The sequence below is a fragment of the Entelurus aequoreus genome, linkage group LG18 (genome assembly GCF_033978785.1).
Source record: "Entelurus aequoreus isolate RoL-2023_Sb linkage group LG18, RoL_Eaeq_v1.1, whole genome shotgun sequence".
NCBI lineage: Eukaryota > Metazoa > Chordata > Actinopteri > Syngnathiformes > Syngnathidae > Entelurus > Entelurus aequoreus.
Window position 1 is genome coordinate 28,492,547 of NC_084748.1, and position 27,041 is coordinate 28,519,587.

The 27,041-nt window shown below is 44.2% G+C and overlaps 31 non-coding genes across 31 annotated transcripts; 23 read left to right on the forward strand and 8 right to left on the reverse strand.

The window, feature by feature from the left end:
• Nucleotides 1-1,187: 1,187 nt before the first annotated feature.
• Nucleotides 1,188-1,260, reverse strand: trnav-aac (transfer RNA valine (anticodon AAC)). Its single transcript has one exon. It is a non-coding gene; the product is annotated as a tRNA-Val (tRNA).
• A 241-nt stretch (nt 1,261-1,501) lies between these two features.
• Nucleotides 1,502-1,572, forward strand: trnag-gcc (transfer RNA glycine (anticodon GCC)). The gene has a single exon. It is a non-coding gene; the product is annotated as a tRNA-Gly (tRNA).
• A 1,225-nt stretch (nt 1,573-2,797) lies between these two features.
• On the reverse strand, nt 2,798-2,870 carry trnav-aac (transfer RNA valine (anticodon AAC)). The gene has a single exon. It is a non-coding gene; the product is annotated as a tRNA-Val (tRNA).
• Nucleotides 2,871-3,111: 241 nt separating this feature from the next.
• On the forward strand, nt 3,112-3,182 carry trnag-gcc (transfer RNA glycine (anticodon GCC)). The gene has a single exon. It is a non-coding gene; the product is annotated as a tRNA-Gly (tRNA).
• A 222-nt stretch (nt 3,183-3,404) lies between these two features.
• Nucleotides 3,405-3,478, forward strand: trnan-guu (transfer RNA asparagine (anticodon GUU)). The gene has a single exon. It is a non-coding gene; the product is annotated as a tRNA-Asn (tRNA).
• A 7,603-nt stretch (nt 3,479-11,081) lies between these two features.
• On the forward strand, nt 11,082-11,153 carry trnam-cau (transfer RNA methionine (anticodon CAU)). Its single transcript has one exon. It is a non-coding gene; the product is annotated as a tRNA-Met (tRNA).
• A 568-nt stretch (nt 11,154-11,721) lies between these two features.
• trnav-cac (transfer RNA valine (anticodon CAC)) lies at nt 11,722-11,794 on the reverse strand. The gene has a single exon. It is a non-coding gene; the product is annotated as a tRNA-Val (tRNA).
• A 241-nt stretch (nt 11,795-12,035) lies between these two features.
• trnag-gcc (transfer RNA glycine (anticodon GCC)) lies at nt 12,036-12,106 on the forward strand. Its single transcript has one exon. It is a non-coding gene; the product is annotated as a tRNA-Gly (tRNA).
• Nucleotides 12,107-12,328: 222 nt separating this feature from the next.
• trnan-guu (transfer RNA asparagine (anticodon GUU)) lies at nt 12,329-12,402 on the forward strand. The gene has a single exon. It is a non-coding gene; the product is annotated as a tRNA-Asn (tRNA).
• A 969-nt stretch (nt 12,403-13,371) lies between these two features.
• On the forward strand, nt 13,372-13,443 carry trnam-cau (transfer RNA methionine (anticodon CAU)). The gene has a single exon. It is a non-coding gene; the product is annotated as a tRNA-Met (tRNA).
• Nucleotides 13,444-13,760: 317 nt separating this feature from the next.
• Nucleotides 13,761-13,832, forward strand: trnam-cau (transfer RNA methionine (anticodon CAU)). The gene has a single exon. It is a non-coding gene; the product is annotated as a tRNA-Met (tRNA).
• A 568-nt stretch (nt 13,833-14,400) lies between these two features.
• trnav-cac (transfer RNA valine (anticodon CAC)) lies at nt 14,401-14,473 on the reverse strand. The gene has a single exon. It is a non-coding gene; the product is annotated as a tRNA-Val (tRNA).
• Nucleotides 14,474-14,714: 241 nt separating this feature from the next.
• trnag-gcc (transfer RNA glycine (anticodon GCC)) lies at nt 14,715-14,785 on the forward strand. Its single transcript has one exon. It is a non-coding gene; the product is annotated as a tRNA-Gly (tRNA).
• Nucleotides 14,786-15,007: 222 nt separating this feature from the next.
• trnan-guu (transfer RNA asparagine (anticodon GUU)) lies at nt 15,008-15,081 on the forward strand. Its single transcript has one exon. It is a non-coding gene; the product is annotated as a tRNA-Asn (tRNA).
• Nucleotides 15,082-16,440: 1,359 nt separating this feature from the next.
• On the forward strand, nt 16,441-16,512 carry trnam-cau (transfer RNA methionine (anticodon CAU)). Its single transcript has one exon. It is a non-coding gene; the product is annotated as a tRNA-Met (tRNA).
• Nucleotides 16,513-17,080: 568 nt separating this feature from the next.
• Nucleotides 17,081-17,153, reverse strand: trnav-aac (transfer RNA valine (anticodon AAC)). The gene has a single exon. It is a non-coding gene; the product is annotated as a tRNA-Val (tRNA).
• Nucleotides 17,154-17,394: 241 nt separating this feature from the next.
• On the forward strand, nt 17,395-17,465 carry trnag-gcc (transfer RNA glycine (anticodon GCC)). Its single transcript has one exon. It is a non-coding gene; the product is annotated as a tRNA-Gly (tRNA).
• A 222-nt stretch (nt 17,466-17,687) lies between these two features.
• trnan-guu (transfer RNA asparagine (anticodon GUU)) lies at nt 17,688-17,761 on the forward strand. Its single transcript has one exon. It is a non-coding gene; the product is annotated as a tRNA-Asn (tRNA).
• A 1,170-nt stretch (nt 17,762-18,931) lies between these two features.
• trnam-cau (transfer RNA methionine (anticodon CAU)) lies at nt 18,932-19,003 on the forward strand. Its single transcript has one exon. It is a non-coding gene; the product is annotated as a tRNA-Met (tRNA).
• A 518-nt stretch (nt 19,004-19,521) lies between these two features.
• On the forward strand, nt 19,522-19,593 carry trnam-cau (transfer RNA methionine (anticodon CAU)). The gene has a single exon. It is a non-coding gene; the product is annotated as a tRNA-Met (tRNA).
• Nucleotides 19,594-20,161: 568 nt separating this feature from the next.
• Nucleotides 20,162-20,234, reverse strand: trnav-aac (transfer RNA valine (anticodon AAC)). The gene has a single exon. It is a non-coding gene; the product is annotated as a tRNA-Val (tRNA).
• A 241-nt stretch (nt 20,235-20,475) lies between these two features.
• On the forward strand, nt 20,476-20,546 carry trnag-gcc (transfer RNA glycine (anticodon GCC)). The gene has a single exon. It is a non-coding gene; the product is annotated as a tRNA-Gly (tRNA).
• Nucleotides 20,547-20,768: 222 nt separating this feature from the next.
• trnan-guu (transfer RNA asparagine (anticodon GUU)) lies at nt 20,769-20,842 on the forward strand. Its single transcript has one exon. It is a non-coding gene; the product is annotated as a tRNA-Asn (tRNA).
• Nucleotides 20,843-22,652: 1,810 nt separating this feature from the next.
• Nucleotides 22,653-22,725, reverse strand: trnav-aac (transfer RNA valine (anticodon AAC)). Its single transcript has one exon. It is a non-coding gene; the product is annotated as a tRNA-Val (tRNA).
• Nucleotides 22,726-22,966: 241 nt separating this feature from the next.
• trnag-gcc (transfer RNA glycine (anticodon GCC)) lies at nt 22,967-23,037 on the forward strand. The gene has a single exon. It is a non-coding gene; the product is annotated as a tRNA-Gly (tRNA).
• A 222-nt stretch (nt 23,038-23,259) lies between these two features.
• trnan-guu (transfer RNA asparagine (anticodon GUU)) lies at nt 23,260-23,333 on the forward strand. Its single transcript has one exon. It is a non-coding gene; the product is annotated as a tRNA-Asn (tRNA).
• Nucleotides 23,334-24,503: 1,170 nt separating this feature from the next.
• Nucleotides 24,504-24,575, forward strand: trnam-cau (transfer RNA methionine (anticodon CAU)). Its single transcript has one exon. It is a non-coding gene; the product is annotated as a tRNA-Met (tRNA).
• A 518-nt stretch (nt 24,576-25,093) lies between these two features.
• trnam-cau (transfer RNA methionine (anticodon CAU)) lies at nt 25,094-25,165 on the forward strand. The gene has a single exon. It is a non-coding gene; the product is annotated as a tRNA-Met (tRNA).
• A 568-nt stretch (nt 25,166-25,733) lies between these two features.
• On the reverse strand, nt 25,734-25,806 carry trnav-aac (transfer RNA valine (anticodon AAC)). The gene has a single exon. It is a non-coding gene; the product is annotated as a tRNA-Val (tRNA).
• A 241-nt stretch (nt 25,807-26,047) lies between these two features.
• trnag-gcc (transfer RNA glycine (anticodon GCC)) lies at nt 26,048-26,118 on the forward strand. The gene has a single exon. It is a non-coding gene; the product is annotated as a tRNA-Gly (tRNA).
• A 222-nt stretch (nt 26,119-26,340) lies between these two features.
• On the forward strand, nt 26,341-26,414 carry trnan-guu (transfer RNA asparagine (anticodon GUU)). Its single transcript has one exon. It is a non-coding gene; the product is annotated as a tRNA-Asn (tRNA).
• The last annotated feature ends 627 nt before the right edge of the window (nt 26,415-27,041 follow it).

Below are 27,041 nucleotides of genomic sequence, written 5' to 3' on the forward strand. Positions count from 1 at the left end.
ATGTTTTCTTTAAAAAAAATGCCATTTAAAATGTGGACACAACCAGGACTCAGAAAGAAAGACTACTTCAGATGGGTTCCAAATCACTTTGTTACAAGTAGTTTGTCTGGATATTCACCAGAGTAAGCATCTTGGAGTTACAGACAGCAGAGTGGCGCAGGGGAAGCGTGCTGGGCCCATAACCCAGAGGTCGATGGATGGAAACCATCCTCTGTTATGATTTAGGTTTCAAGTGAATCATTGACTGATTCTTAATTCAAATGGAAGGCTGACACCCATTCAGAAAACAACTGTCTTCTCTAACTCTGTGGATATTCACCAGAGTAAGCATCTTCTAGTTACAGGCAGCGGAAGCGTGCTGGGCCCATAACCCAGAGGTCGATGGATGGAAACCATCCTCTGCTATGATTTAGGTTTCAAGCGAATCTTCGACTGATTCTTAATTCAAATGGAAGGCTGACACCCATTGGGACTACAGCTGTCTTCTCTAACTCTTTGGATATTCACCAGAGTAAGCATCTTGGAGTTACAGACAGCAGAGTGGCGCAGGGGAAGCGTGCTGGGCCCATAACCCAGAGGTCGATGGATGGAAACCATCCTCTGCTATGACTTAGGTTTCAAGCGAATCTTTGACTGATTCTTAATTCAAATGGAAGGCTGACACCCATTGGGACTACAGCTGTCTTCTCTAACTCATTGGATATTCGCCAGAGTAAGCATCTTTGAGTTACAGACAGCAGAGTGGCGCAGCGGAAGCGTGCTGGGCCCATAACCCAGAGGTCGATGGATCAAAACCATCCTCTACTATGATTTAGGTTTCAGGTGAATCTTTGACTGATCTTTGGGAATTACACTTATGATTCCTGCTTAGCTGAGAGGTTAAACGTCTTATAAGTCTATCCACACAGTACAGTTGCAATCGATGCAACGCCCTGAAAATACAGTGACTTGAATGAATGAGAAATTTCATAGGTTTGTGCGTGACATTTTCATGGAACCCAGCATTCATGATATTGAAGCCAAAGGTCTGCCTATATGAGAACCCTCTAAATTTGGTGTTGTGTGAGCTCGGCTGTACATGAGGTGCTCAGGTATGTTGCAAACTACTTCATGATGAAACACAGGACCTTGCTATTATTTCTTTCCTTGCTTATTTATAGACGTAAGAAGGAAAGTAAAAGAAGCCTTGTTTCCACCCTGTTTCGAACAGGGGACCTTTCGCGTGTTAGGCGAATGTGATAACCACTACACCATGGAAACTGCTGCAAGTCACAGACCTTTATCAAGACTTACAAGTACATTTTCGGCCGACGGAAAACATGGTGCTCGCTAGTCTTATTGCTGTTACTAGCTGCATTGCATTTCTTGCCTTTTGTGGATGTTGTTATATCCCTTGTGCAAGTAGAATGTGTTCCACTTTGTAGCATGTTTTGTTTGTCGCAGCCCGCATTTCAAACGTTCTTCCTCTTAACCGAGTTCATAAATCTCTATTACTCCACAGGCATTGGTGGTTCAGTGGTAGAATTCTCGCCTGCCACGCGGGAGACCCGGGTCCGATTCCCGGCCAATGCAATCTGTTGATCTTGTTACATTTTAACTAATATTCATAAGGTCGATGGATCGAAACCATCCTCTGCTATGACTTAGGTTTCAAGCGAATCTTTGACTGATTCTTAATTCAAATGGAAGGCTGACACCCATTCAGACAACAACTGTCTTCTCTAACTCTGTGGATATTCACCAGAGTAAGCATCTTCTAGTTACAGGCAGCGGAAGCGTGCTGGGCCCATAACCCAGAGGTCGATGGATGGAAACCATCCTCTGCTATGATTTAGGTTTCAAGCGAATCTTCGACTGATTCTTAATTCAAATGGAAGGCTGACACCCATTGGGACTACAGCTGTCTTCTCTAACTCTTTGGATATTCACCAGAGTAAGCATCTTTGAGTTACAGACAGCAGAGTGGCGCAGCGGAAGCGTGCTGGGCCCATAACCCAGAGGTCGATGGATGGAAACCATCCTCTGCTATGACTTAGGTTTCAAGCGAATCTTTGACAGATTCTTAATTCAAATGGAAGGCTGACACCCATTGGGACTACAGCTGTCTTCTCTAACTCTTTGGATATTCACCAGAGTAAGCATCTTTGAGTTACAGACAGCAGAGTGGCGCGGCGGAAGCGTGCTGGGCCCATAACCCAGAGGTCGATGGATCGAAACCATCCTCTGCTATGACTTAGGTTTCAAGCAAATCTTTGACTGATTCTTAATTCAAATGGAAGGCTGACACCCATTCAGACTACAGCTGTCTTCTCTAACTCTTTGGATATTCACCAGAGTAAGCGTCTTCTAGTTACAGGCAGCGGAAGCGTGCTGGGCCCATAACCCAGAGGTCGATGGATCGAAACCATCCTCTACTATGATTTAGGTTTCAGGTGAATCTTTGACTGATCTTTGGGAATTACACTTATGATTCCTGCTTAGCTGAGAGGTTAAACGTCTTATAAGTCTATCCACACAGTACAGTTGCAATCGATGCAACGCCCTGAAAATACAGTGACTTGAATGAATGAGAAATTTCATAGGTTTGTGCGTGACATTTTCATGGAACCCAGCATTCATGATATTGAAGCCAAAGGTCTGCCTATATGAGAACCCTCTAAATTTGGTGTTGTGTGAGCTCGGCTGTACATGAGGTGCTCAGGTATGTTGCAATCTACTTCATGATGAAACACAGGACCTTGCTATTATTTCTTTCCTTGCTTATTTATAGACGTAAGAAGGAAAGTAAAAAAAGCCTTGTTTCCACCCTGTTTCGAACAGGGGACCTTTCGCGTGTTAGGCGAATGTGATAACCACTACACCATGGAAACTGCTGCAAGTCACAGACCTTTATCAAGACTTACAAGTACATTTTCGGCCGACGGAAAACATGGTGCTCGCTAGTCTTATTGCTGTTACTAGCTGCATTGCATTTCTTGCCTTTTGTGGATGTTGTTGTATCCCTTGTGCAAGTAGAATGTGTTCCACTTTGTAGCATGTTTTGTTTGTCGCAGCCCGCATTTCAAACGTTCTTCCTCTTAACCGAGTTCATAAATCTCTATTATTCCACAGGCATTGGTGGTTCAGTGGTAGAATTCTCGCCTGCCACGCGGGAGACCCGGGTCCGATTCCCGGCCAATGCAATATGTTGATCTTGTTACATTTTGACTAATATTCATAAGGGACAAAAGCAATGTTTGTGACAACCGCAAGACACAGTCATTCCACCCAAAAGGCATATTGGACTCCCCGAATGCTGAAGCAGTGTACTTCTAGTTACGCCCATCCAAAGACAATGACATCGGGCTATCGTAACATGAGATTTTATAATTTTTTGGGGAGTAATTTATCATTTAAACTAGTCAGTCTCTGTGGCGCAATCGGTCAGCGCGTTCGGCTGTTAACTGAGAGGATGGTGGTTCAAGCCCACCCAGGGATGGGATTTTGACACGAGCACGGGGGTTCGAGGGTTTTCTTGTACAGCCCATGTCCTTCTCTAAGTTTGCAAAAAAGTTTCTAGTTAAAACGTGTGCTACGTTTGCAACATAACTTTCAAGCCAAGCTTGTTTAAACTAATGTATATTACTGATAATCAATGCTATCGCCTCAAATTGGCTATCATTAATTGAATGAAGGGTTATAGGCATCGAGTTGAAATCCCATTTTTTTCCAGGCGCTGTTGGTGTCAGTCAAAGTGCCTGACTGTTAAGCAGAAGAGGTTGGGCTCAAATCCCGTCAGTGTCTTGATGTTAGTTCCATAACACTTTCTCAGTTTGTTTTCAAACCACGTGAATGTAAGCCTAAATTCTATTCGTTTTGAATAAAATCCCAATGGATCCACAGAGTTTGATGATTACTACAATGTTTTCTTTAAAAAAAATGCCATTTAAAATGTGGACACAACCAGGACTCAGAAAGAAAGACTACTTCAGATGGGTTCCAAATCACTTTGTTACAAGTAGTTTGTCTGGATATTCACCAGAGTAAGCATCTTGGAGTTACAGACAGCAGAGTGGCGCAGGGGAAGCGTGCTGGGCCCATAACCCAGAGGTCGATGGATGGAAACCATCCTCTGTTATGATTTAGGTTTCAAGTGAATCATTGACTGATTCTTAATGCAAATGGAAGGCTGACACCCATTCAGACAACAACTGTCTTCTCTAACTCTGTGGATATTCACCAGAGTAAGCATCTTCTAGTTACAGGCAGTGGAAGCGTGCTGGGCCCATAACCCAGAGGTCGATGGATAGAAACCATCCTCTGCTATGATTTAGGTTTCAAGCGAATCTTCAACTGATTCTTAATTCAAATGGAAGGCTGACACCCATTGGGACTACAGCTGTCTTCTCTAACTCTTTGGATATTCACCAGAGTAAGCATCTTGGTGTTACAGACAGCAGAGTGGCGCAGGGGAAGCGTGCTGGGCCCATAACCCAGAGGTCGATGGATGGAAACCATCCTCTGCTATGATTTAGGTTTCAAGCGAATCTTCGACTGATTCTTAATTCAAATGGAAGGCTGACACCCATTGGGACTACAGCTGTCTTCTCTAACTCTTTGGATATTCACCAGAGTAAGCATCTTTGAGTTACAGACAGCAGAGTGGCGCAGCGGAAGCGTGCTGGGCCCATAACCCAGAGGTCGATGGATTGAAACCATCCTCTGCTATGACTTAGGTTTCAAGCGAATCTTTGACTGATTCTTAATTCAAATGGAAGGCTGACACCCATTCAGACTACAGCTCAATCAATCAATCAATGTTTATTTATATAGCCCTAAATCACAAGTGTCTCAAAGGGCTGTACAAGCCACAACGACATCCTCGGTACAGAGCCCACATACGGGCAAGGAAAAACTCACCCCAGTGGGACGTCGGTGAATGACTATGAGAAACCTTGGAGAGGACCGCATATGTGGGTAACCCCCCCCCCCTCTAGGGGAGACCGAAAGCAACGGATGTCGAGTGGGTCTGACATAACATTGTGAAAGTCCAGTCCACAGTGGATCCAACACATCAGCGGGAGTCCAGTCCACAGCGGGGCCAACAGGAAACCATCCCGAGCGGAGACGGGTCAGCAGCGCAGAGATGTCCCCAACCGATGCACAGGCTAGTGGTCCACCCGGGGTCCCGGCTCTGGACAGCCAGCACTTCATCCATGGCCACCGGACCTATGCAACTCCCCCTCGCAAGGGACAGGGGAGAAGAGGAGAGAAGAAAAGAAACGGCAGATCAACTGGTCTAAAAAAGGGGGGGTCTATTTAAAGGCTAGATTATACAAATGAGTTTTAAGATGGGACTTAAATGCTTCTACTGAGGTAGCATCTCTAACTGTTACCGGGAGGGCATTCCAGAGTACTGGAGCCCGAATAGAAAACGCTCTATAGCCCGCAGACTTTTTTTTGGCTCTGGGAATCACTAATAAGCCGGAGTTCTTTGAACGCAGATTTCTTGTCGGGACATATGGTACAATACAATCGGCGAGATAGGCTGGAGCTAAACCGTGTAATATTTTATACGTAAGTAGTAAAACCTTAAAGTCGCATCTTAAGTGCACAGGAAGCCAGTGCAAGTGAGCCAGTATAGGCGTAATATGATCAAACTTTCTTGTTTTTGTCAAAAGCCTTGCAGCCGCATTTTGTACCAACTGTAATCTTTTAATGCTAGACATAGGGAGGCCCGAAAATAATACGTTACAGTAATCGAGACGAGACGTAACGAACGCATGAATAATGATCTCAGCGTCGCTAGTGGACAAGATGGAACGAATTTTAGCGATATTACGGAGATGAAAGAAGGCCGTTTTAGTAACACTCTTAATGTGTGACTCAAACGAGAGAGTTGGGTCGAAGATAATACCCAGATTCTTTACCGAGTCTCCTTGTTTAATTGTTTGGTTGTCAAATGTTAAGGTGGTATTATTAAATAGATGTTGGTGTCTAGCAGGACCGATAATCAGCATTTCCGTTTTCTTAGCGTTGAGTTGCAAAAAGTTAGCGGACATCCATTGTTTAATTTCATTAAGACACGCCTCCAGCTGACTACAGTCCGGCGTGTTGGTCAGCTTTAGGGGCATGTAGAGTTGAGTGTCATCAGCATAACAGTGAAAGCTAACACCGTACTTGCGTATGATGTCACCCAGCGGCAGCATGTAAATACTAAAGAGTGCAGGGCCAAGAACCGAACCCTGGGGAACTCCGCACGTTACCTTGACATAGTCCGAGGTCACATTGTTATGGGAGACGCACTGCATCCTGTCAGTAAGATAAGAGTTAAACCAAGACAAGGCTAAGTCTGACATACCAATACGTGTTTTGATACGCTCTAATAAAATATTATGATCGACGGTATCGAAAGCGGCGCTAAGATCAAGAAGCAGCAACATAGATGACGCATCAGAATCCATCGTTAGCAATAGATCATTAGTCATTTTTGCGAGGGCTGTCTCCGTAGAGTGATTTGCCCTGAAACCGGATTGAAAAGGTTCACAGAGATTGTTAGTCACTAAGTGTTCATTTAGCTGCTGTGCAACAGTTTTTTCGAGAATTTTGGAAATAAACGGAAGGTGGGAGACCGGTCGGTAGTTTACCATGAGGTCAGGATCGAGGTTAGGTCTTTTGAGCAGAGGATGAATAACCGCTTTTTTGAATGCTAGGGGAACAGTGCCGGAGGAAAGTGATAAGTTTATAATATTTAACACTGATGGACCTAATAATACAAACAGTTCCTTGATAAGTTTCCCAGGAAGTGGGTCAAGTAAACATGTTGTTTGTTTTATCCCACTTACACGCTGTAATAATTCCTCTAATGTTATTTCATCAAAAATAGAGAGACTATTTTGGAGGGCAGTGTCCGTCGTATATACAGTCGTATTTGTGTTAATAGAGCCCAGTTGTAGCTGGGATGCGTTGTCTTTAATCTCCTTTCTAATGAGTTCAATTTTCTTATTAAAGAAATTCATAAAATCATCTGCCGAGTGGGTGGAGCTACTGGGAGGAGTCCCTTGTTGGGTTAGCGATGCTACTGTACTAAACAGAAATTTAGGATCGTTTTTGTTGAGGCGGATGAGATTTGAGTAGTATTTAGCTTTAGCTAAGGTAAGCATGCGTTTATAAGTTATTAAACTATCACTCCATGCTTGATGGAAAACCTCAAGTTTAGTCGCGCGCCATTTGCGTTCCAGTTTTCTACATGATAATTTATGAGCTCTAATTTCTTCTGTAAACCATGGGGTGCGCCTTTTAGGGGCCCTTTTTTGCTTTAGCGGTGCTATACTATCAATAATTTCGCGCAAGGCATCGTCAAAGTTGTTAGTGAGTTTATCAATAGAGCCGACATAATTTGGGAATGGTGCTATTACCGAAGGCAGTAGGTCAGCAAGAGTCATCGTTGTGGCAGCATTAATGTTGCGGCCGCTATAGCAGTTATTATTATTATTAGCTTGTTGACAAAGAGTCAAAACTTCAAATTTTATAAGGTAATGATCGGACATTACTTTAGTATATGGAAGTATCATAACTTTGGAGGTGGTGACACCCCTGACAAGCACTAGATCTATTGTATTACCGTTGCGATGCGTGGGTTCATGTATTATTTGTGTAAGACCACAGCTATCAATTATGGTTTGGAGCGCCACGCACTGAGGGTCCGATGGGGTATTCATATGGATATTAAAGTCCCCCATTATGATTATATTGTCGGCGTGCGTCACTAGATCAGCAACGAACTCTGACAATTCACTGATAAAGTCCGAATAAGGCCCAGGGGGGCGGTAGATAACAGCCAGGTCGAGAGGTAGCGGTGTGACAGACCTCATAGTAAGCACCTCAAACGATTTATATTTATTATTTAGGTTAGGGGTAAGGTTGAAATTTTCATTGTATATTAGTGCGACACCCCCTCCCCTTTTAAGAGGGCGGGCAACATGCGCATTCGTATAGTTAGGAGGAGATGCCTCATTGAGCGCAAAAAATTCGTCCGGTTTGAGCCAGGTTTCGCTAAGACCAATGACGTTAAGATTGTTGTCTCTAATGACCTCATTAACCAATAACGCCTTGGGAGACAATGATCTTATGTTTAAAAAGCCCATATTATAGGTATTGGGCTGTTTTGACGAGTTTTTGTTAAGATTATCCGTAGTGGCAATATTAACAATGTTGCGTTTATTATGCGTAGTGCACTTTAAATAGTTTCGACCATATCTAGGAATTGATATGACGGGAATTTTCCGATTGTTTGCTTGGTGCTGCAATAGACTGGACATATCATAATTTGCCACCTCAGTAGAATGCATGTCCACCCCTGACACAGACACAACAGAAAAAACATTATGTGAATTGTGTATTATTCTAAGAGAATTGCTATGCGTACATGGATTATCCAGCCTGGCGCTGGCTAGTTCTATAATAATAATAATAATACCTGGGATTTATATAGCGCTTTTCTAGATACCCAAAGTCGCTTTACACGTGTAGGGGGGGGGGGGGGGGGGGGGGGGATTAAAACAACTTTATTAGGAAAAGAAACTAAGAAAAGAAAAAAAATATATAATAATAATAAAGAAACACCAAGGGCAGGGTCATTTTGGAAAGGCTAATGTGAAGAGGTGAGTTTTTAGGGTGGTTTTGAAGGTAGGGAGGGAGGGGGCTTCTCTGATGTGCCTGGGGAGAGCGTTCCAGAGAGAGGGGGCAGCCACGGAGAAGGCCCTGTCGCCCCAGGTTCGGCGCCTGGTCTTGGGGACCTCCAGGAGGCCAGCATCACTAGACCTGAGGGAACGGGACGGAACGTGTGGCAGGAGGAGGTCAGAGAGGTAGGGTGGAGCCAGGTTATGGAGTGCCTTGTAGGTGGTGAGGAGTATTTTAAAGGGGATTCTGTATTTGACAGGCAGCCAGTGGAGGTCATGAAGGACAGGTGTGATGTGCTCTCTGGAGCGGGTTCCGGTGAGCAGGCGGGCAGCGGAGTTCTGGACATATTGCAGTTTATTGAGGGTTTTGGAAGTGATGCCATAGAGGATGCTGTTGCAATAGTCTAGCCGGGATGAGATGAAGGCGTGGATGAGGGTTTCGGCAGCAGAGGGTGTGAGGGAGGGCCGGAGACGGGCAATGTTTCTGAGGTGGAAGAATGCAGTTTTGGTGATGTGGTTTACATGGGGGAGGAATGAGAGGGTAGGGTCGAAGATTACACCTAGATTGCGGATGTGGGTGGAGGTAGTGACAAGGGAACCGTCGATGTTTAATGAAAAGTCCTGAGTGGAACGAGTGAGGGAGTCGGGGCCAATTATAATTATTTCAGATTTGTTGCAGTTGAGTTTTAGAAAGTTTTTTTGCATCCAGGTTTTTATGTTCTAGCTTAACTGACTCCTCACCCGGACTAACAGACATTGTAATTGCCTGTGACCGGGCTTGCTCTAGTGTAGTCAGTCAAGTGAGACTTAAATAGTAGTCTATGTTTCTAGACAGGATGATGGCGCCTTCCTGGTTAGGGTGAAGGCCGTCTCTCATCAGCAAGCCTGGTTTGCCCCAGAAAGAGGGCCAGTTATCAATAAACGTTAGTCCCTGCTGCCTACAGTAGCTAGGCAACCACTTGTTAAGCGAGACTAATCTGCTATACCTCTCATCATTGCCTCTCGCAGGCAGGGGGCCAGAGACAATTACTCGATGCCTGGACATCTTTCTGGCGAGATCACAAGTCCTGGCTATGTTTCTCTTTGTAATCTCTGACTGTCTCATTCTAGTGTCATTGGAGCCAACATGTACAACTATATTCGCATAATTAGTGGTGCGATTAGCCTGTCGTACGTGTTTACTAGGCCTGTTGCGAGTTAGCTCCCTAAGATTAGCTTCAATGTCAGGTGCTCTGGCCCCGGGGATACACTTTATTGTGGCTGGTTTGCTAAGCTTTATGTTTCGGGTGATGGAGTCCCCTATAACTAAGGTGTGGTGCCCGGTAGACTGGGGTGTAGGACTAGCTAAAGAGCTAAATCTATTATGCGTCTCAACCGGTACACCGTAGCTTGTAGGCCGCTTAGGACTGCTACAAGCTGGGCTAGCTAGCTCGCTACAGCTAACGCTAGCAGATGTGTCCGCAACATCTAAAGTTACGACATTACTCTGCTCTAACTGGCGGACACGGCCCTCTAGCAGAGCCAACCTCTCCGTGAGTATGGTGCAAGACGCGCAGGAAGCCATTACTCACAGTGTTTTCTGTCACCGAGTGAAGTTCCTGCTGTCCTCAGGGAAGTGGTCGCGGTCTGTAGGAGTAGCTTCTTACTGACCGGCGCTGCCTTTCTCCGCGCTAGCTTAGCAGCTAGCTAGCTGAGGAAAGGGTGGTGGGACAGAGATCGGGTGATTTGCAAGTTAAATAGTACCACTAAAAATGTTTGAGAAGTGATAAAGAAAGCTGTCTTCTCTAACTCTTTGGATATTCACCAGAGTAAGCATCTTGGAGTTACAGACAGCAGAGTGGCGCAGGGGAAGCGTGCTGGGCCCATAACCCAGAGGTCGATGGATGGAAACCATCCTCTGTTATGATTTAGGTTTCAAGTGAATCATTGACTGATTCTTAATTCAAATGGAAGGCTGACACCCATTCAGACAACAACTGTCTTCTCTAACTCTGTGGATATTCACCAGAGTAAGCATCTTCTAGTTACAGGCAGTGGAAGCGTGCTGGGCCCATAACCCAGAGGTCGATGGATGGAAACCATCCTCTGCTATGACTTAGGTTTCAAGCGAATCTTTGACTGATTCTTAATTCAAATGGAAGGCTGACACCCATTGGGACTACAGCTGTCTTCTCTAACTCTTTGGATATTCACCAGAGTAAGCATCTTTGAGTTACAGACAGCAGAGTGGCGCAGCGGAAGCGTGCTGGGCCCATAACCCAGAGGTCGATGGATGGAAACCATCCTCTGCTATGACTTAGGTTTCAAGCGAATCTTTGACTGATTCTTAATTCAAATGGAAGGCTGACACCCATTGGGACTACAGCTGTCTTCTCTAACTCTTTGGATATTCACCAGAGTAAGCATCTTTGAGTTACAGACAGCAGAGTGGCGCAGCGGAAGCGTGCTGGGCCCATAACCCAGAGGTCGATGGATCGAAACCATCCTCTGCTATGACTTAGGTTTCAAGCGAATCTTTGACTGATTCTTAATTCAAATGGAAGTCTGACACCCATTCAGACTACAGCTGTCTTCTCTAACTCTTTGGATATTCACCAGAGTAAGCATCTTCTAGTTACAGGCAGCGGAAGCGTGCTGGGCCCATAACCCAGAGGTCGATGGATCGAAACCATCCTCTACTATGATTTAGGTTTCAGGTGAATCTTTGACTGATCTTTGGGAATTACACTTATGATTCCTGCTTAGCTGAGAGGTTAAACGTCTTATAAGTCAATCTACACAGTACAGTTGCAATCGATGCAACGCCCTGAAAATACAGTGACTTGAATGAATGAGAAATTTCATAGGTTTGTGCGTGACATTTTCATGGAACCCAGCATTCATGATATTGAAGCCAAAGGTCTGCCTATATGAGAACCCTCTAAATTTGGTGTTGTGTGAGCTCGGCTGTACATGAGGTGCTCAGGTATGTTGCAAACTACTTCATGATGAAACACAGGACCTTGCTATCATTTCTTTCCTTGCTTATTTATAGACGTAAGAAGGAAAGTAAAAGAAGCCTTGTTTCCACCCTGTTTCGAACAGGGGACCTTTCGCGTGTGAGGCGAATGTGATAACCACTACACCATGGAAACTGCTGCAAGTCACAGACCTTTATCAAGACTTACAAGTACATTTTCGGCCGACGGAAAGCATGGTGCTCGCTAGTCTTATTGCTGTTACTAGCTGCATTGCATTTCTTGCCTTTTGTGGATGTTGTTATATCCCTTGTGCAAGTAGAATGTGTTCCACTTTGTAGCATGTTTTGTTTGTCGCAGCCCGCATTTCAAACGTTCTTCCTCTTAACCGAGTTCATAAATCTCTATTACTCCACAGGCATTGGTGGTTCAGTGGTAGAATTCTCACCTGCCACGCGGGAGACCCGGGTCCGATTCCCGGCCAATGCAATCTGTTGATCTTGTTACATTTTGACTAATATTCATAAGGGACAAAAGCAATGTTTGTGACAACCGCAAGACACAGTCATTCCACCCAAAAGGCATATTGGACTCCCCGAATGCTGAAGCAGTGTACTTCTAGTTACGCCCATCCAAAGACAATGACATCGGGCTATCGTAACATGAGATTTTATAATTTTTTGGGGAGTAATTTATCATGTAAACTAGTCAGTCTCTGTGGCGCAATCGGTCAGCGCGTTCGGCTGTTAACTGAGAGGATGGTGGTTCAAGCCCACCCAGGGACGGGATTTTGACACGAGCACGGGGGTTCGAGGGTTTTCTTGTACAGCCCATGTCCTTCTCTAAGTTTGCAAAAAAGTTTCTAGTTAAAACGTGTGCTACGTTTGCAACATAACTTTCAAGCCAAGCTTGTTTAAACTAATGTAAATTACTGATAATCAATGCTATCGCCTCAAATTGGCTATCATTAATTGAATGAAGGGTTATAGGCATCGAGTTGAAATCCCATTTTTTTCCAGGCGCTGTTGGTGTCAGTCAAAGTGCCTGACTGTTAAGCAGAAGAGGTTGGGCTCAAATCCCGTCAGTGTCTTGATGTTAGTTCCATAACACTTTCTCAGTTTGTTTTCAAACCACGTGAATGTAAGCCTAAATTCTATTCGTTTTGAATAAAATCCCAATGGATCCACAGAGTTTGATGATTACTACAATGTTTTCTTTTAAAAAAATGCCATTTAAAATGTGGACACAACCAGGACTCAGAAAGAAAGACTACTTCAGATGGGTTCCAAATCACTTTGTTACAAGTAGTTTGTCTGGATATTCACCAGAGTAAGCATCTTGGAGTTACAGACAGCAGAGTGGCGCAGGGGAAGCGTGCTGGGCCCATAACCCAGAGGTCGATGGATAAAAACCATCCTCTGCTATGATTTAGGTTTCAAGCGAATCTTCGACTGATTCTTAATTCAAATGGAAGGCCGACACCCATTGGGACTACAGCTGTCTTCTCTAACCCTTTGGATATTCACCAGAGTAAGCATCTTGGTGTTACAGACAGCAGAGTGGCGCAGGGGAAGCGTGCTGGGCCCATAACCCAGAGGTCGATGGATGGAAACCATCCTCTGCTATGACTTAGGTTTCAAGCGAATCTTTGACTGATTCTTAATTCAAATGGAAGGCGGACACCCATTGGGACTACAGCTGTCTTCTCTAACTCTTTGGATATTCACCAGAGTAAGCATCTTTGAGTTACAGACAGCAGAGTGGCGCAGCGGAAGCGTGCTGGGCCCATAACCCAGAGGTCGATGGATCGAAACCATCCTCTGCTATGACATAGGTTTCAAGCGAATCTTTGACTGATTCTTAATTCAAATGGAAGGCTGACACCCATTCAGTCTACAGCTGTCTTCTCTAACTCTTTGGATATTCACCAGAGTAAGCGTCTTCTAGTTACAGGCAGCGGAAGCGTGCTGGGCCCATAACCCAGAGGTCGATGGATCGAAACCATCCTCTACTATGATTTAGGTTTCAGGTGAATCTTTGACTGATTCTTAATTCAAATGGAAGGCTGACACCCATTGGGACTACAGCTGTCTTCTCTAACTCTTTGGATATTCACCAGAGTAAGCATCTTTGAGTTACAGACAGCAGAGTGGCGCAGCGGAAGCGTGCTGGGCCCATAACCCAGAGGTCGATGGATCGAAACCATCCTCTGCTATGACTTAGTTTTCAAGCGAATCTTTGACTGATTCTTAATTCAAATGGAAGGCTGACACCCATTCAGGCTATAGCTGTCTTCTCTAACTCTGTGGATATTCACCAGAGTAAGCATCTTCTAGTTACAGGCAGCGGAAGCGTGCTGGGCCCATAACCCAGAGGTCGATGGATCGAAACCACCCTCTACTATGATTTAGGTTTCAGGTGAATCTTTGACTGATCTTTGGGAATTACACTTATGATTCCTGCTTAGCTGAGAGGTTAAACGTCTTATAAGTCAATCTACACAGTACAGTTGCAATCGATGCAACGCCCTGAAAATACAGTGACTTGAATGAATGAGAAATTTCATAGGTTTGTGCGTGACATTTTCATGGAACCCAGCATTCATGATATTGAAGACAAAGGTCTGCCTATATGAGAACCCTCTAAATTTGGTGTTGTGTGAGCTCTGGTGTACATGAGGTGCTCAGGTATGTTGCAAACTACTTCATGATGAAACGCAGGACCTTGCTATTATTTCTTTCCTTGCTTATTTATAGACGTAAGAAGGAAAGTAAAAGAAGCCTTGTTTCCACCCTGTTTCGAACAGGGGACCTTTCGCGTGTGAGGCGAATGTGATAACCACTACATCATGGAAACCGCTGCAAGTCACAGACCTTTATCAAGACTTACAAGTACATTTTCGGCCGACGGAAAACATGGTGCTCGCTAGTCTTATTGCTGTTACTAGCTGCATTGCATTTCTTGCCTTTTGTGGATGTTGTTATATCCCTTGTGCAAGTAGAATGTGTTCCACTTTGTAGCATGTTTTGTTTGTCGCAGCCCGCATTTCAAACGTTCTTCCTCTTAACCGAGTTCATAAATTTCTATTACTCCACAGGCATTGGTGGTTCAGTGGTAGAATTCTCGCCTGCCACGTGGGAGACCCGGGTCCGATTCCCGGCCAATGCAATCTGTTGATCTTGTTACATTTTGACTAATATTAATAAGGGACAAAAGCAATGTTTGTGACAACCGCAAGACACAGTCATTCCACCCAAAAGGCATATTGGACTCCCCGAATGCTGAAGCAGTGTACTTCTAGTTACGCCCATCCAAAGACAATAACATCGGGCTATCGTAACATGAGATTTTATAATTTTTTGGGGAGTAATTTATCATTTAAACTAGTCAGTCTCTGTGGCGCAATCGGTCAGCGCGTTCGGCTGTTAACTGAGAGGATGGTGGTTCAAGCCCACCCAGGGACGGGATTTTGACACGAGCACGGGGGTTCGAGGGTTTTCTTGTACAGCCCATGTCCTTCACTAAGTTTGCAAAAAAGTTTCTAGTTAAAACGTGTGCTACGTTTGCAACATAACTTTCAAGCCAAGCTTGTTTAAACTAATGTAAATTACTGATAATCAATGCTATCGCCTCAAATTGGCTATCATTAATTGAATGAAGGGTTATAGGCATCGAGTTGAAATCCCATTTTTTTCCAGGCGCTGTTGGTGTCAGTCAAAGTGCCTGACTGTTAAGCAGAAGAGGTTGGGCTCAAATCCCGTCAGTGTCTTGATGTTAGTTCCATAACACTTTCTCAGTTTGTTTTCAAACCACGTGAATGTAAGCCTAAATTCTATTCGTTTTGAATAAAATCCCAATGGATCCACAGAGTTTGATGATTACTACAATGTTTTCTTTAAAAAAAAATGCCATTTAAAATGTGGACACAACCAGGACTCAGAAAGAAAGACTACTTCAGATGGGTTCCAAATCACTTTGTTACAAGTAGTTTGTCTGGATATTCACCAGAGTAAGCATCTTGGAGTTACAGACAGCAGAGTGGCGCAGGGGAAGCGTGCTGGGCCCATAACCCAGAGGTCGATGGATTGAAACCATCCTCTGCTATGACTTAGGTTTCAAGCGAATCTTTGACTGATTCTTAATTCAAATGGAAGGCTGACACCCATTGGGACTACAGCTGTCTTCTCTAACTCTTTGGATATTCACCAGAGTAAGCATCTTGGAGTTACAGACAGCAGAGTGGCGCAGGGGAAGCGTGCTGGGCCCATAACCCAGAGGTCGATGGATGGAAACCACCCTCTGTTATGATTTAGGTTTCAAGTGAATCATTGACTGATTCTTAATTCAAATGGAAGGCTGACACCCATTCAGACAACAACTGTCTTCTCTAACTCTGTGGATATTCACCAGAGTAAGCATCTTCTAGTTACAGGCAGTGGAAGCGTGCTGGGCCCATAACCCAGAGGTCGATGGATGGAAACCATCCTCTGCTATGATTTAGGTTTCAAGCGAATCTTCGACTGATTCTTAATTCAAATGGAAGGCTGACACCCATTGGGACTACAGCTGTCTTCTCTAACTCTTTGGATATTCACCAGAGTAAGCATCTTTGAGTTACAGACAGCAGAGTGGCGCAGCGGAAGCGTGCTGGGCCCATAACCCAGAGGTCGATGGATGTAAACCATCCTCTGCTATGACTTAGGTTTCAAGCGAATCTTTGACAGATTCTTAATTCAAATGGAAGGCTGACACCCATTGGGACTACAGCTGTCTTCTCTAACTCTTTGGATATTCACCAGAGTAAGCATCTTTGAGTTAAAGACAGCAGAGTGGCGCAGCGGAAGCGTGCTGGGCCCATAACCCAGAGGTCGATGGATCGAAACCATCCTCTGCTATGACTTAGGTTTCAAGCGAATCTTTGACTGATTCTTAATTCAAATGGAAGGCTGACACCCATTCAGACTACAGCTGTCTTCTCTAACTCTTTGGATATTCACCAGAGTAAGCATCTTCTAGTTACAGGCAGCGGAAGCGTGCTGGGCCCATAACCCAGAGGTCGATGGATCGAAACCATCCTCTACTATGATTTAGGTTTCAGGTGAATCTTTGACTGATCTTTGGGAATTACACTTATGATTCCTGCTTAGCTGAGAGGTTAAACGTCTTATAAGTCTATCCACACAGTACAGTTGCAATCGATGCAACGCCCTGAAAATACAGTGACTTGAATGAATGAGAAATTTCATAGGTTTGTGCGTGACATTTTCATGGAACCCAGCATTCATGATATTGAAGCCAAAGGTCTGCCTATATGAGAACCCTCTAAATTTGGTGTTGTGTGAGCTCGGCTGTACATGAGGTGCTCAGGTATGTTGCAATCTACTTCATGATGAAACACAGGACCTTGCTATTATTTCTTTCCTTGCTTATTTATAGACGTAAGAAGGAAAGTAAAAAAAGCCTTGTTTCCACCCTGTTTCGAACAGGGGACCTTTCGCGTGTTAGGCGAATGTGATAACCACTACACCATGGAAACTGCTGCAAGTCACAGACCTTTATCAAGACTTACAAGTACATTTCCGGCCGACAGAAAACATGGTGCTCGCTAGTCTTATTGCTGTTACTAGCTGCATTGCATTTCTTGCCTTTTGTGGATGTTGTTATATCCCTTGTGCAAGTAGAATGTGTTCCACTTTGTAGCATGTTTTGTTTGTCGCAGCCCGCATTTCAAACGTTCTTCCTCTTAACCGAGTTCATAAATCTCTATTACTCCACAGGCATTGGTGGTTCAGTGGTAGAATTCTCGCCTGCCACGCGGGAGACCCGGGTCCGATTCCCGGCCAATGCAATCCGTTGATCTTGTTACATTTTAACTAATATTCATAAGGGACAAAAGCAATGTTTGTGACAACCGCAAGACACAGTCATTCCACCCAAAAGGCATATTGGACTCCCGGAATGCTGAAGCAGTGTACTTCTAGTTACGCCCATCCAAAGACAATGACATCGGGCTATCGTAACATGAGATTTTATAATTTTTTGGGGAGTAATTTATCATTTAAACTAGTCAGTCCCTGTGGCGCAATCGGTCAGCGCGTTCGGCTGTTAACTGAGAGGATGGTGGTTCAAGCCCACCCAGGGACGGGATTTTGACACGAGCACGGGGGTTCGAGGGTTTTCTTGTACAGCCCATGTCCTTCTCTAAGTTTGCAAAAAAGTTTCTAGTTAAAACGTGTGCTACGTTTGCAACATAACTTTCAAGCCAAGCTTGTTTAAACTAATGTAAATTACTGATAATCAATGCTATCGCCTCAAATTGGCTATCATTAATTGAATGAAGGGTTATAGGCATCGAGTTGAAATCCCGTTTTTTTCCAGGCGCTGTTGGTGTCAGTCAAAGTGCCTGACTGTTAAGCAGAAGAGGTTGGGCTCAAATCCCGTCAGTGTCTTGATGTTAGTTCCATTACACTTTCTCAGTTTGTTTTCAAACCACGTGAATGTAAGCCTAAATTCTATTCGTTTTGAATAAAATCCCAATGGATCCACAGAGTTTGATGATTACTACAATGTTTTCTTTAAAAAAAATGCCATTTAAAATGTGGACACAACCAGGACTCAGAAAGAAAGACTACTTCAAATGGGTTCCAAATCACTTTGTTACAAGTAGTTTGTCTGGATATTCACCAGAGTAAGCATCTTGGAGTTACAGACAGCAGAGTGGCGCAGGGGAAGCGTGCTGGGCCCATAACCCAGAGGTCGATGGATGGAAACCATCCTCTGCTATGATTTAGGTTTCAAGCGAATCTTCGACTGATTCTTAATTCAAATGGAAGGCTGACACCCATTGGGACTACAGCTGTCTTCTCTAACTCTTTGGATATTCACCAGAGTAAGCATCTTTGAGTTACAGACAGCAGAGTGGCGCAGCGGAAGCGTGCTGGGCCCATAACCCAGAGGTCGATGGATGGAAACCATCCTCTGCTATGATTTAGGTTTCAAGCGAATCTTCGACTGATTCTTAATTCAAATGGAAGGCTGACACCCATTGGGACTACAGCTGTCTTCTCTAACTCTTTGGATATTCACCAGAGTAAGCATCTTTGAGTTACAGACAGCAGAGTGGCGCAGCGGAAGCGTGCTGGGCCCATAACCCAGAGGTCGATGGATGGAAACCATCCTCTGCTATGACTTAGGTTTCAAGCGAATCTTTGACAGATTCTTAATTCAAATGGAAGGCTGACACCCATTGGGACTACAGCTGTCTTCTCTAACTCTTTGGATATTCACCAGAGTAAGCATCTTTGAGTTAAAGACAGCAGAGTGGCGCAGCGGAAGCGTGCTGGGCCCATAACCCAGAGGTCGATGGATCGAAACCATCCTCTGCTATGACTTAGGTTTCAAGCGAATCTTTTACTGATTCTTAATTCAAATGGAAGGCTGACACCCATTCAGACTACAGCTGTCTTCTCTAACTCTTTGGATATTCACCAGAGTAAGCATCTTCTAGTTACAGGCAGCGGAAGCGTGCTGGGCCCATAACCCAGAGGTCGATGGATCGAAACCATCTTCTACTATGATTTAGGTTTCAGGTGAATCTTTGACTGATTCTTAATTCAAATGGAAGGCTGACACCCATTGGGACTACAGCTGTCTTCTCTAACTCTTTGGATATTCACCAGAGTAAGCATCTTTGAGTTACAGACAGCAGAGTGGCGCAGCGGAAGCGTGCTGGGCCCATAACCCAGAGGTCGATGGATGGAAACCATCCTCTGCTATGATTTAGGTTTCAAGCGAATCTTCGACTGATTCTTAATTCAAATGGAAGGCTGACACCCATTGGGACTACAGCTGTCTTCTCTAACTCTTTGGATATTCACCAGAGTAAGCATCTTTGAGTTACAGACAGCAGAGTGGCGCAGCGGAAGCGTGCTGGGCCCATAACCCAGAGGTCGATGGATCGAAACCATCCTCTGCTATGACTTAGGTTTCAAGCGAATCTTTGATTGATTCTTAATTCAAATGGAAGGCTGACACCCATTCAGACTACAGCTGTATTCTCTAACTCTTTGGATATTCACCAGAGTAAGCATCTTCTAGTTACAGGCAGCGGAAGCGTGCTGGGCCCATAACCCAGAGGTCGATGGATCGAAACCATCCTCTACTATGATTTAGGTTTCAGGTGAATCTTTGACTGATCTTTGGGAATTACACTTATGATTCCTGCTTAGCTGAGAGGTTAAACGTCTTATAAGTCTATCCACACAGTACAGTTGCAATCGATGCAACGCCCTGAAAATACAGTGACTTGAATGAATGAGAAATTTCATAGGTTTGTGCGTGACATTTTCATGGAACCCAGCATTCATGATATTGAAGCCAAAGGTCTGCCTATATGAGAACCCTCTAAATTTGGTGTTGTGTGAGCTCGGCTGTACATGAGGTGCTCAGGTATGTTGCAATCTACTTCATGATGAAACACAGGACCTTGCTATTATTTCTTTCCTTGCTTATTTATAGACGTAAGAAGGAAAGTAAAAAAAGCCTTGTTTCCACCCTGTTTCGAACAGGGGACCTTTCGCGTGTTAGGCGAATGTGATAACCACTACACCATGGAAACTGCTGCAAGTCACAGACCTTTATCAAGACTTACAAGTACATTTCCGGCCGACGGAAAACATGGTGCTCGCTAGTCTTATTGCTGTTACTAGCTGCATTGCATTTCTTGCCTTTTGTGGATGTTGTTATATCCCTTGTGCAAGTAGAATGTGTTCCACTTTGTAGCATGTTTTGTTTGTCGCAGCCCGCATTTCAAACGTTCTTCCTCTTAACCGAGTTCATAAATCTCTATTACTCCACAGGCATTGGTGGTTCAGTGGTAGAATTCTCGCCTGCCACGCGGGAGACCCGGGTCCGATTCCCGGCCAATGCAATCTGTTGATCTTGTTACATTTTAACTAATATTCATAAGGGACAAAAGCAATGTTTGTGACAACCGCAAGACACAGTCATTCCACCCAAAAGGCATATTGGACTCCCCGAATGCTGAAGCGGTTTACTTCTAGTTACGCCCATCCAAAGACAATGACATCGGGCTATCGTAACATGAGATTTTATAATTTTTTGGGGAGTAATTTATCATTTAAACTAGTCAGTCCCTGTGGCGCAATCGGTCAGCGCGTTCGGCTGTTAACTGAGAGGATGGTGGTTCAAGCCCACCCAGGGACGGGATTTTGACACGAGCACGGGGGTTCGAGGGTTTTCTTGTACAGCCCATGTCCTTCTCTAAGTTTGCAAAAAAGTTTCTAGTTAAAACGTGTGCTACGTTTGCAACATAACTTTCAAGCCAAGCTTGTTTAAACTAATGTAAATTACTGATAATCAATGCTATCGCCTCAAATTGGCTATCATTAATTGAATGAAGGTTTATAGGCATCGAGTTGAAATCCCATTTTTTTCCAGGCGCTGTTGGTGTCAGTCAAAGTGCCTGACTGTTAAGCAGAAGAGGTTGGGCTCAAATCCCGTCAGTGTCTTGATGTTAGTTCCATTACACTTTCTCAGTTTGTTTTCAAACCACGTGAATGTAAGCCTAAATTCTATTCGTTTTGAATAAAATCCCAATGGATCCACAGAGTTTGATGATTACTACAATGTTTTCTTTAAAAAAAATGCCATTTAAAATGTGGACACAACCAGGACTCAGAAAGAAAGACTACTTCAAATGGGTTCCAAATCACTTTGTTACAAGTAGTTTGTCTGGATATTCACCAGAGTAAGCATCTTGGAGTTACAGACAGCAGAGTGGCGCAGGGGAAGCGTGCTGGGCCCATAACCCAGAGGTCGATGGATGGAAACCATCCTCTGCTATGATTTAGGTTTCAAGCGAATCTTCGACTGATTCTTAATTCAAATGGAAGGCTGACACCCATTGGGACTACAGCTGTCTTCTCTAACTCTTTGGATATTCACCAGAGTAAGCATCTTTGAGTTACAGACAGCAGAGTGGCGCAGCGGAAGCGTGCTGGGCCCATAACCCAGAGGTCGATGGATGGAAACCATCCTCTGCTATGATTTAGGTTTCAAGCGAATCTTCGACTGATTCTTAATTCAAATGGAAGGCTGACACCCATTGGGACTACAGCTGTCTTCTCTAACTCTTTGGATATTCACCAGAGTAAGCATCTTTGAGTTACAGACAGCAGAGTGGCGCAGCGGAAGCGTGCTGGGCCCATAACCCAGAGGTCGATGGATGGAAACCATCCTCTGCTATGACTTAGGTTTCAAGCGAATCTTTGACAGATTCTTAATTCAAATGGAAGGCTGACACCCATTGGGACTACAGCTGTCTTCTCTAACTCTTTGGATATTCACCAGAGTAAGCATCTTTGAGTTAAAGACAGCAGAGTGGCGCAGCGGAAGCGTGCTGGGCCCATAACCCAGAGGTCGATGGATCGAAGCCATCCTCTGCTATGACTTAGGTTTCAAGCGAATCTTTGACTGATTCTTAATTCAAATGGAAGGCTGACACCCATTCAGACTACAGCTGTCTTCTCTAACTCTTTGGATATTCACCAGAGTAAGCATCTTCTAGTTACAGGCAGCGGAAGCGTGCTGGGCCCATAACCCAGAGGTCGATGGATCGAAACCATCCTCTACTATGATTTAGGTTTCAGGTGAATCTTTGACTGATCTTTGGGAATTACACTTATGATTCCTGCTTAGCTGAGAGGTTAAACGTCTTATAAGTCTATCCACACAGTACAGTTGCAATCGATGCAACGCCCTGAAAATACAGTGACTTGAATGAATGAGAAATTTCATAGGTTTGTGCGTGACATTTTCATGGAACCCAGCATTCATGATATTGAAGCCAAAGGTCTGCCTATATGAGAACCCTCTAAATTTGGTGTTGTGTGAGCTCGGCTGTACATGAGGTGCTCAGGTATGTTGCAATCTACTTCATGATGAAACACAGGACCTTGCTATTATTTCTTTCCTTGCTTATTTATAGACGTAAGAAGGAAAGTAAAAAAAGCCTTGTTTCCACCCTGTTTCGAACAGGGGACCTTTCGCGTGTTAGGCGAATGTGATAACCACTACACCATGGAAACTGCTGCAAGTCACAGACCTTTATCAAGACTTACAAGTACATTTCCGGCCGACGGAAAACATGGTGCTCGCTAGTCTTATTGCTGTTACTAGTTGCATTGCATTTCTTGCCTTTTGTGGATGTTGTTATATCCCTTGTGCAAGTAGAATGTGTTCCACTTTGTAGCATGTTTTGTTTGTCGCAGCCCGCATTTCAAACGTTCTTCCTCTTAACCGAGTTCATAAATCTCTATTACTCCACAGGCATTGGTGGTTCAGTGGTAGAATTCTCGCCTGCCACGCGGGAGACCCGGGTCCGATTCCCGGCCAATGCAATCCGTTGATCTTGTTACATTTTAACTAATATTCATAAGGGACAAAAGCAATGTTTGTGACAACCGCAAGACACAGTCATTCCACCCAAAAGGCATATTGGACTCCCGGAATGCTGAAGCAGTGTACTTCTAGTTACGCCCATCCAAAGACAATGACATCGGGCTATCGTAACATGAGATTTTATAATTTTTTGGGGAGTAATTTATCATTTAAACTAGTCAGTCCCTGTGGCGCAATCGGTCAGCGCGTTCGGCTGTTAACTGAGAGGATGGTGGTTCAAGCCCACCCAGGGACGGGATTTTGACACGAGCACGGGGGTTCGAGGGTTTTCTTGTACAGCCCATGTCCTTCTCTAAGTTTGCAAAAAAGTTTCTAGTTAAAACGTGTGCTACGTTTGCAACATAACTTTCAAGCCAAGCTTGTTTAAACTAATGTAAATTACTGATAATCAATGCTATCGCCTCAAATTGGCTATCATTAATTGAATGAAGGGTTATAGGCATCGAGTTGAAATCCCGTTTTTTTCCAGGCGCTGTTGGTGTCAGTCAAAGTGCCTGACTGTTAAGCAGAAGAGGTTGGGCTCAAATCCCGTCAGTGTCTTGATGTTAGTTCCATTACACTTTCTCAGTTTGTTTTCAAACCACGTGAATGTAAGCCTAAATTCTATTCGTTTTGAATAAAATCCCAATGGATCCACAGAGTTTGATGATTACTACAATGTTTTCTTTAAAAAAAATGCCATTTAAAATGTGGACACAACCAGGACTCAGAAAGAAAGACTACTTCAAATGGGTTCCAAATCACTTTGTTACAAGTAGTTTGTCTGGATATTCACCAGAGTAAGCATCTTGGAGTTACAGACAGCAGAGTGGCGCAGGGGAAGCGTGCTGGGCCCATAACCCAGAGGTCGATGGATGGAAACCATCCTCTGCTATGATTTAGGTTTCAAGCGAATCTTCGACTGATTCTTAATTCAAATGGAAGGCTGACACCCATTGGGACTACAGCTGTCTTCTCTAACTCTTTGGATATTCACCAGAGTAAGCATCTTTGAGTTACAGACAGCAGAGTGGCGCAGCGGAAGCGTGCTGGGCCCATAACCCAGAGGTCGATGGATGGAAACCATCCTCTGCTATGATTTAGGTTTCAAGCGAATCTTCGACTGATTCTTAATTCAAATGGAAGGCTGACACCCATTGGGACTACAGCTGTCTTCTCTAACTCTTTGGATATTCACCAGAGTAAGCATCTTTGAGTTACAGACAGCAGAGTGGCGCAGCGGAAGCGTGCTGGGCCCATAACCCAGAGGTCGATGGATGGAAACCATCCTCTGCTATGACTTAGGTTTCAAGCGAATCTTTGACAGATTCTTAATTCAAATGGAAGGCTGACACCCATTGGGACTACAGCTGTCTTCTCTAACTCTTTGGATATTCACCAGAGTAAGCATCTTTGAGTTAAAGACAGCAGAGTGGCGCAGCGGAAGCGTGCTGGGCCCATAACCCAGAGGTCGATGGATCGAAACCATCCTCTGCTATGACTTAGGTTTCAAGCGAATCTTTTACTGATTCTTAATTCAAATGGAAGGCTGACACCCATTCAGACTACAGCTGTCTTCTCTAACTCTTTGGATATTCACCAGAGTAAGCATCTTCTAGTTACAGGCAGCGGAAGCGTGCTGGGCCCATAACCCAGAGGTCGATGGATCGAAACCATCTTCTACTATGATTTAGGTTTCAGGTGAATCTTTGACTGATTCTTAATTCAAATGGAAGGCTGACACCCATTGGGACTACAGCTGTCTTCTCTAACTCTTTGGATATTCACCAGAGTAAGCATCTTTGAGTTACAGACAGCAGAGTGGCGCAGCGGAAGCGTGCTGGGCCCATAACCCAGAGGTCGATGGATGGAAACCATCCTCTGCTATGATTTAGGTTTCAAGCGAATCTTCGACTGATTCTTAATTCAAATGGAAGGCTGACACCCATTGGGACTACAGCTGTCTTCTCTAACTCTTTGGATATTCACCAGAGTAAGCATCTTTGAGTTACAGACAGCAGAGTGGCGCAGCGGAAGCGTGCTGGGCCCATAACCCAGAGGTCGATGGATCGAAACCATCCTCTGCTATGACTTAGGTTTCAAGCGAATCTTTGACTGATTCTTAATTCAAATGGAAGGCTGACACCCATTCAGACTACAGCTGTCTTCTCTAACTCTTTGGATATTCACCAGAGTAAGCATCTTCTAGTTACAGGCAGCGGAAGCGTGCTGGGCCCATAACCCAGAGGTCGATGGATCGAAACCATCCTCTACTATGATTTAGGTTTCAGGTGAATCTTTGACTGATCTTTGGGAATTACACTTATGATTCCTGCTTAGCTGAGAGGTTAAACGTCTTATAAGTCTATCCACACAGTACAGTTGCAATCGATGCAACGCCCTGAAAATACAGTGACTTGAATGAATGAGAAATTTCATAGGTTTGTGCGTGACATTTTCATGGAACCCAGCATTCATGATATTGAAGCCAAAGGTCTGCCTATATGAGAACCCTCTAAATTTGGTGTTGTGTGAGCTCGGCTGTACATGAGGTGCTCAGGTATGTTGCAATCTACTTCATGATGAAACACAGGACCTTGCTATTATTTCTTTCCTTGCTTATTTATAGACGTAAGAAGGAAAGTAAAAAAAGCCTTGTTTCCACCCTGTTTCGAACAGGGGACCTTTCGCGTGTTAGGCGAATGTGATAACCACTACACCATGGAAACTGCTGCAAGTCACAGACCTTTATCAAGACTTACAAGTACATTTCCGGCCGACGGAAAACATGGTGCTCGCTAGTCTTATTGCTGTTACTAGCTGCATTGCATTTCTTGCCTTTTGTGGATGTTGTTATATCCCTTGTGCAAGTAGAATGTGTTCCACTTTGTAGCATGTTTTGTTTGTCGCAGCCCGCATTTCAAACGTTCTTCCTCTTAACCGAGTTCATAAATCTCTATTACTCCACAGGCATTGGTGGTTCAGTGGTAGAATTCTCGCCTGCCACGCGGGAGACCCGGGTCCGATTCCCGGCCAATGCAATCTGTTGATCTTGTTACATTTTAACTAATATTCATAAGGGACAAAAGCAATGTTTGTGACAACCGCAAGACACAGTCATTCCACCCAAAAGGCATATTGGACTCCCCGAATGCTGAAGCGGTTTACTTCTAGTTACGCCCATCCAAAGACAATGACATCGGGCTATCGTAACATGAGATTTTATAATTTTTTGGGGAGTAATTTATCATTTAAACTAGTCAGTCCCTGTGGCGCAATCGGTCAGCGCGTTCGGCTGTTAACTGAGAGGATGGTGGTTCAAGCCCACCCAGGGACGGGATTTTGACACGAGCACGGGGGTTCGAGGGTTTTCTTGTACAGCCCATGTCCTTCTCTAAGTTTGCAAAAAAGTTTCTAGTTAAAACGTGTGCTACGTTTGCAACATAACTTTCAAGCCAAGCTTGTTTAAACTAATGTAAATTACTGATAATCAATGCTATCGCCTCAAATTGGCTATCATTAATTGAATGAAGGTTTATAGGCATCGAGTTGAAATCCCATTTTTTTCCAGGCGCTGTTGGTGTCAGTCAAAGTGCCTGACTGTTAAGCAGAAGAGGTTGGGCTCAAATCCCGTCAGTGTCTTGATGTTAGTTCCATTACACTTTCTCAGTTTGTTTTCAAACCACGTGAATGTAAGCCTAAATTCTATTCGTTTTGAATAAAATCCCAATGGATCCACAGAGTTTGATGATTACTACAATGTTTTCTTTAAAAAAAATGCCATTTAAAATGTGGACACAACCAGGACTCAGAAAGAAAGACTACTTCAAATGGGTTCCAAATCACTTTGTTACAAGTAGTTTGTCTGGATATTCACCAGAGTAAGCATCTTGGAGTTACAGACAGCAGAGTGGCGCAGGGGAAGCGTGCTGGGCCCATAACCCAGAGGTCGATGGATGGAAAC